Source organism: Miscanthus floridulus, chromosome 18 (assembly GCF_019320115.1).
Source record: "Miscanthus floridulus cultivar M001 chromosome 18, ASM1932011v1, whole genome shotgun sequence".
NCBI classification, from domain to species: Eukaryota; Viridiplantae; Streptophyta; class Magnoliopsida; order Poales; family Poaceae; genus Miscanthus; species Miscanthus floridulus.
In genome coordinates, this window is record NC_089597.1 from 118,651,823 (window position 1) to 118,659,962 (window position 8,140).

Genomic DNA, 8,140 nt, shown 5'->3' on the forward strand with positions numbered 1-8,140 from the left:
CCCTATTTCGATGCCGCTGGATCAAACAACACCAACTGAACGAGATCGGATTGAGAGTCCTGGACCTTTAGAATCTAGGCTACCAAGATGACCCTTGGGTGCTCGCTTCACATGTCGCACAAGTTTTCTATATGTCTGACCCACAAAGTAACCTCCCCCCGAAGAAGAAGACAAAGCACGTGGTTGCCTCAGGGAAATAGCACATTATTGGAGTTGATGGCGTGGATGATGTTGAAGCTTACAATAACTACGATGAGATGCCGCTATTCACAGACTTTCCTAAGAAGATCAGTGTTGTGGAAAAGAACCTACCCAAAGACATATTGCCATAGGAACGAAAAGGTGTCAAGGGGAAAGTCGTTACAGCGGGCTAGCTAGTTGTTGAACGTGAAGTGTTTGTGTAAGTGTGTGTTTGTAAGACTTCATTTATGCATGCGTGTGAGACTATATATTTATGTATGTGTGTAAGACTACATATTTTTATATGTGTGTGAGACTACATTTATGCATGTGTGTGAGGCTACCCTTTGCAACATCCAGAATGAATCTATTTGAACATCCACTCTATTACTACTAAAACTTTATGAAATCACTTAACACTTTATGAAATGAAGAAATGACCAAAATAAAAGTAGGAGGTCTTGACGAGTTATACAACTTTTATATTTATCACCTTTACTAGCTAAAATCATTTAGTGTTTGAAAATCAGGTTTGAAGCTGTCATTTTCTGAAATTCAAAATTTAAATTATTCAAAATTAGTGACAAAGATAGATGACTAGACTAAAATGATAGAGCATGATTTTAGAAAATTTTAGGAAAAAACCATCACATTTGGAGTTAGTATGAGGGAGAAAAACAAGTTACAAGTTCCAACCACATATTAAAAAGAGAAATCACACTTGTTTATCATTGATCATCATGAACAGTTGTGATTTTTCTTTTTAATCTCAGAGTAAAATTTGTAACTAGTCTTTCTCCCTCGTACTAACTCCAAATGTGATGGTTTTTTTTCTAAAATTTTCTAAAATCATGCCCTATCAAGTCAGTGTGTTGATTTGGTCATCCTTTTCATTTGACAAAGTTTGAGCACTTCAAATTTTCAAATTTAAAAAATAACAAGTTCGAACGAGATTTTCAACCATTAAATGATTTCAGCTGAAAAAGTGATGAATACCAAAGTTGTATAACTCATCAAGATCTACAACTTTTATTTTGATCATTTCTTCATCTGACAAAGTGATAGTAAACATTGTTCACAAATCAACATGTTTCTCGTATAGTTCATGAAACTATGAGTCATATGTGAATTTATGAACAATGTTTACTAATTCTTTGTCACATGAAGAAGTGACCAAAATAAAAGTTGTAGATAGTGATGAGTTCAACAACTTTTATGTTCACGAACTTTTATTGTTGAAATCATTTAAGGATTTCAAAATCTTGTTTGAAGTTATCATTTATTGAAATTCAAAATTTCAACTGTTCAAATTTAGTCAAATGAAAATATGATCAACATAAAAGTTGTACATATTGATGAGTTCTACAACTTTGGTATTCATGAGTTTTTCATCTGAAATCATTTACTCTCTCAAAATATTATTTCAAGTTAAAATTGTTTGAATTTCAAATTTTGAATCATTCAAACAAAGTCATATGACAAGATGACCAAAATAAAAGTTGTACATGTTGATGAGTTATACAACTTTTATGTTTACAATATTTTCATTTTATTTCATTTAATAACATAAAATTATAGTCAAAGTTTTAAAATTCAAATTTTTAATTTTTGTTTTTTTCTATATTGTTTTGACTACAACTTGTTTTTATATATATTTCTGCATATATAGAATAATACAAAACATTATATTTGTGCATATATACAATTGTTCCAGAGAGAGGGACGAGCTTAGCCTTGGCTTGGAAACAAGGAGCACACAGGCCGCACCAGGGGGCTAGGGAAAAGGACGACCTAGGAAGCAAGGATTCGAAGAGGATAGGCACATGTACAAGAAACATGGCAGAGACCAGGGAGACTAATCTTGAGCTCCAAGTAAAGGCTCTAGTTGTGAAGGCGCTGGAGGAGCAAGGACTGTCTACGAGCCACGGATATTAGTGACGCCGCCGGGAGAACTGACATTAGTTGACAGCCCTCCGAAAGTTTCTAGCAGCCAAGGTTCCACTACAGCCACAACCTACATCGATCGCATACTGGGAACCAACTAGTTGCACCTTGGTGTTTCTCAGTGGCCGGCAAAACACTGTGATGGAGGTGGCAACGGGTGTGGCACATTCCTCCCGGTGGCTTACACCATAATAATAAGATACCGCCGGACTACACCTAGGGTCGAGGTGCATACCTGTGAAGCCTGAGTTCATGTAGTCGAGGATAGACTACGCAACTCCCGAAGGGCTGGTGTTACTTGGAGACTGTTATGGGGCAGTTCATCCTCTGACACAAACGGGACATTATATTGACTGTTTCTTCGTCGCCTCCCCCTCTCCCAAATTTGGAGCAAGTTGTTGAGGTCAGGGAGATATTTTCACTGTCTCGTGACCACCACATTCCTGAGCTGCCACATTCTTCCCCTGCCTCCTAGCGAGCATGTGCCTGAATGAGATGCCACAACCTTCTCTAGCTCGTATCGAGCAAGTGCATGATGAGATGTCATAGTCTTCTCAACAAGCACAGTCGAATACATGAACAATGAAGTGCCTCCTGAAGAAGGTGATGCACAAGAAGATGAGGACATGCCTGAATGGGAACTTCGAAAGAAGCATCCAATCACCATAAGGCCAGTTTATATTCTGATGAAAGACATCTCGTCGGTGTCCAAGTGGTATTCCCATGACCAGTTCAAGCCTGAGAACCAAGTTAAAAAAGTCTCATCACGGGGTTCTAAGGAGGCCGTCACTAGCAAACTCCACCAAATTGCAAAGCAGTATCCAAATGTTGATGCCATCAAATGGTTAAAGGATTGCCTGAAAACATATGAAAGAGGCAAGCCCTTCCTACTAAACCGAGATATCCAGCGCCTACCACTTGAATGAGAAGGTTCCATGATTGATACTTGTGTGTTCTCCCAACGAGCATAGACCTTATACAAGCATGCTTCCCCACTGGCACATTTGGAAGCCCAGCCGGGAAAATTGTCTTTGACTTCAATGACATGCACACATGCTTTCACCTAGAAGAAATGGAGATGAATCTAATTCGAACGTGGTGCCTGTAAGTCCTTATCCTCCCGATATGATATGAATGTAATCTTTAAATTTTGTTGTAACTAACCCACACCGTGATTTATAGAATGCAAGTGCACATTGTCAAACAAATACCAAGTGTGAAAGCCGGGTATCTAGACCCTCAAGCTATAGCCCAAATAAATTTTAATTACCCTAAATAGTGGAAACTGGATGTCAAAGAGCTAGCTGCTGCAAAGACTCTTCGGAAGAAAGAGCACATTCGTACGGCGAAACTAAGGGAAGAGTCCCTTAAGGTTGCGACATATATTGCCCTAGCTTTCAAAACTCTCCAAGAATACTCTACTATATGGCTACCATACAACTTCGAGTAAGTTCAACTCTATACTTAAAGCTTTGTTCGATATATTTTATTCGATACAAAAGAGCTTATCTAGTTCTATGATTAAATCTATGCAACAACCACTGGATTTGTATAGCCGTCAATGTCGGGAGGAGCATGGACATGGGTCTTTGATTCAATAGATAGGGACCCGGTGACATACAAAGACTTCATATCGATTCTCAAGACGTATACATATCGATAATCCTCATTAAGCTTATATGTTTGTATACATACTTGTAATGTTCACTTTTGGATACTAATAAGTTGTAATTGCTAAAATAATTCGAACAGGGCATTTAGGTTCTATGTCACTAATCATCATGGAATGCATGATCCAGCAAGGAAGGAAGAGCTGGCTATAAAAACACTATGTGCGGTAAGTGTAACTTACTTCTTCAGTACTCCATTACATGGCTGTCAAAAGCATTACTTAATATTTTTATATGTAAAACACACATTGCCCTAAGCAGAAGTCTAGGAGTGTACATTGTGGATACTATATATGTTCTATGATGAGTAACACCCGTGCCTACAGGAGACACCCCTTAAGGATAAGTTTGAGCCTCTTCACCCGTAGTATAAAAACTTCGTACATGGTATGAAATACTAAACCGAAACGTGTTCTCTTATAATGGAAAGAAGAGAAAGGAATGAAAAGAGACCCATACAAGGATGGCCAACTCTTAGAGCTCGTCGGCGACCTTTGAAACTTCATATTGGACCAGATTGTACACGTCAAAGGCGCCTACCATGACCGAGAGCCTGACTTAGGTAGAAATCCTCAGTACCAACACATTCGTGAGACTGAAAGGCTAGCTCTAGGTCGTTGATAACAATGTGTATGGAATTTGTATATTTAATGATGGATTGTATATATTCTTGTGAATTGAACTTGTAATTGTAGTTTATATAAAACTTTTGTGCTTGTAGTCTAAGGGGTTCGGAACGCTGGTCGCGGGGCGTTCGGCAACGCGAACGCGGTTCGGAACATTGGTCGCAGGGCATTCGGCAACGCGAACGCGGTTCGGAACGCTGGTCGCGGGGCGTTCGGCAACGCGAACGCGGTTCAAAACATTGATCGCGGGGCGTTCGACAACGCGAGCACTGGATGGAATACGCGGAAACAAACAGTGTTCTGATCGAATTTGAATTGTAAATTTGATTTTTTTTTTTGTGGAAAAACGTACTGTAGGGGCGATTCTAGATTGAATCGCACCTACAAACAGGTATTATAGAGGCGGCTAGTACTACAGCTGTCCCTACAAATCAATTTATAGGGGACGGCTAGTAATACGAGCCGTCACTACAATCAATCGATTTGTAGGGACGGCCTAAGAACCGTCCCTATAAATACATGATTTATAGAGACGGTTCGATAGAGGCGAATGGATCAAATCGTACCATACAATGGGTTACGAGCCGCTCCTAACCATGGTTCTGTAGCAGTGATGTCCACGGCAACGACCCCTTCCAGCGCCTGGACCACCTGTTCCATCGTCGGCCGGTGCGCCTTGTCGACCTGCACGCACCAGCAGGCCACCCTGCACGCTCGTTCTAGCTCCCGCGGGTCGGTCGTCGCCATGCAGCCGCTCGTCCAGCTGCGCCACAAGCGCCTCCCCTTCGCTGACCTTCCTTGCGGCCACCAGCGGGAAGTACTCTGACAGCGACGCGCCCTCCTCCGTTGTCGCCCAGCACCGCGCGTTGCGCCGTCCCGATATGATCTCCAGCAGCACCATGCCATAGCTGTACACGTCGGCCTTGGCAGTGATGGGCACGCCGGAGATCCACTCCGGCGCGAGGTACCCGATGGTGCCCCGCACCGTCGTCAGGACCCTGCTGGAGTCCCTTCCCACCAGCTTCGCCATGCCGAAGTCGGCGACCTTGGGCGCGAGGTCCTCGTCGAGCAGGATATTCTCCGGCTTGATGTCGCAGTGGATGATGCAGTCCCGGCAACCCTCGTGGAGGTACAGCAAGCCCCGGGCGGCGCCGAGCACGATCTGGAACCTTGCGCTCCAGCTCAGCGTCGGCGCCGCCGCAGCTCCCCAAAAAGCACCCTGTCCAGCGAACCGTTGGGCATGTAGTCGTAGACGAGCTGCCGCTCGCTGCCGTGGGAGGAGAAGCTGCGGAGGCGGACGAGGTTGACGTGCTGGATCGTGCCGATGGTGCCCACCTCAGTTCCTGAACTGCTTCTCCCCCACGCAGAGGCGGCCCTCCAGCCTCTTCACCGCGACGTCCGGCCCGCCGCCGGGTAGCTTTCCCCTGTACACCGACCCGAAGCCGCCGCCTCCGAGCTTCTCCGAGAAATTCTTGGTCGCCCTTCTCCAGTCGCTGTACTTGAACACCACGAGGCTACCACCTTCTGCTGCTGCCTGCATGAATCTTATGCTGCTTTGTCTTCTCCTGAACATCTTAACAAACACGGACACAATGGCACACAAGACAAGGATCGACGCAACTGAGGCAGTAGAAACGAAGACTGCCGTTCTGTTACGACCTATTGAGGACACGTCCATGGCAGACAACCGGAGGTGAAGATCATCCATTCCTGCCGTGTCGTCGACCCGTCGCTGCAAGTTGAGCAGGTCACCGTACCACAGAGCACATCGTCTGCCGTAGGAGTAAGCGTTGCAGTCGCAACTCCTCAAGCACGCCAACCTGCAGTCTTTAGCGCTTGATGCTTCAACCGGCGACGGGTTTCCCGGCAGAGAAATACCTGGCACCAACAAGAAGGCGTCACCGTCCTTGCCACTGTCACACTGCAAGGGATGGTTTCGGCGGCAGCCGTGTGAGTGATCTCCTAGCTCCCAGTCCCCCATGGAGGAGGGGCGGAAGCCGGCGGGGCAGCTACAGAATGGCTCGCTCTTCTCGTCGCAGACGCCGAACGCGCCGCAGACAGCGTAGACGTCGCAGAGCTGATGTGGCTCCGCCCAGATGATCATCCACTCGTCGGCCGACGGCACCCAGATGAGCTGTTCTCACATGGCCGGAGACGTCCAAGACGAACCTGGAGATGACCGTGGGATCTTGCAGAGAGTAGTCGAAGTAGCTGGCGTTGGCGTTGGACACGAACTCGAAGTTGTAAAACTAGTGCGACGTCATCTCCGGGACACCGGCACATATGTTGCCGTTCCACTCTCCACTGCTCCAGAAACTCACGGTCGTGTTCCAGTACGTGAAGAACTGACTGGTCCCGTTCGGCATCGATCCCCAGCGAGTACATGCCGGGAGCCGGGTCACTGGAGCTCCTCCAGCAAGTCAGAGCCTGCACGTGGCCGGTGATCTTGTTCATGCCGAGACGGACTCCCGGGAGCCACGTGTCGGTGGGGGTGCTCGGCGCTCTGCCACAGGACCTCGCCATCGTCGCGCCGGAGGACGAGGTTTCCGCTGTCCAAGATGACAGCCACGGTGCCGTTGACGCTGCTGCCGGAGATGACGACGTTCGAGGATCAGACGAGCTCGCCAGCTTCGTTGGTGAGCACGGGATTGCCGTCCGCCGCAACGACGAGCTGGGAGGACGCGGGGTCGGAGACCGGCGCGGCTCTGTTCGCGACCCACACGGGCGTGCACAGCGTCACGGCTTTCTTATACCAGATCCCTACATAGCAGCGGTTGCTGCCATCAGAGGAGGAGGAAGCTGTGTTGCTGTAACCTGCTGGACGGAAGAAGCCGAGCTCAAAGTTGCCGCTCCTCGAGACGACGGTCCTGCTGCCGGAGATGGCGGAGTTGGCAGTGATGGTGTCCGATGCGAAGCACCCTGCGCTGCCGAGGATGGCCACGGACATTAGAAGCAGTTGCCCGGTTGAAGAAGGAGCCTTTTACCCGAGTGCCATTACAAAAGATGGTCGTGCCACTAAAAAGTTTGAACACACCCTGGTGTTATGACACTAAACTTTCTTGCCTTCCACGCCATTCCATCCATTTTTGGAGGTAACATTGGCTAACAGTGCTGAGAAAAGACTTAAATGCCCTCGTACCAGAGTAGCTGAGATAAAGTTCTATTTCCCATGTGCCACTCTCTAGCTGAGTGTGTGGGCACCAAATTGATTGCCGTTGACCATTTTTTACGTCACTAATTTAATTGGTATTTAAATTATTTGCAATAGTTTTTAGTTTTAAATATCACAAATTTGATAGTTTTAAATATCATAAACCTGGTGTCCTATGTAACAAAAAGGTACCATAAAAGCTAAAATACAAGTTTTATACGACGGCGATTAGACCTGCTATGTTGTATGGCGCAGAATGTTGGCCTACGAAAAGACGACATGTTCAACAGATAAGTGTCGCGGAAATGCGTATGTTGCGTTGGATTTGCGGTCATACAAGAAGGGATCGAGTTCGGAACGATGATATACGTGATAGATTAGGGGTAGCACCAATTAAAGAAAAATTTGTTCAACACCGGTTTAGATGGTTTGGACATGTTCAACGGAGACCTCCAGAGGCACCGGTGCGTAGTGGAATCCTAAGCCAGGATAGTAACGTGAAGAGAGGCAGAGGAAGACCGAAGTTGACTTGGGTCGAGGCAATAAAAGAAGACTTGAAATGATGGAAT

The 8,140-nt window shown here is 46.1% G+C and overlaps 1 pseudogene; it reads right to left on the reverse strand.

Moving 5' to 3' along the window:
- Positions 1 to 4,975: 4,975 nt before the first annotated feature.
- On the reverse strand, positions 4,976 to 7,367 carry LOC136524473 (G-type lectin S-receptor-like serine/threonine-protein kinase At2g19130; annotated as a pseudogene).
- Between the last annotated feature and the right edge of the window lie 773 nt (positions 7,368 to 8,140).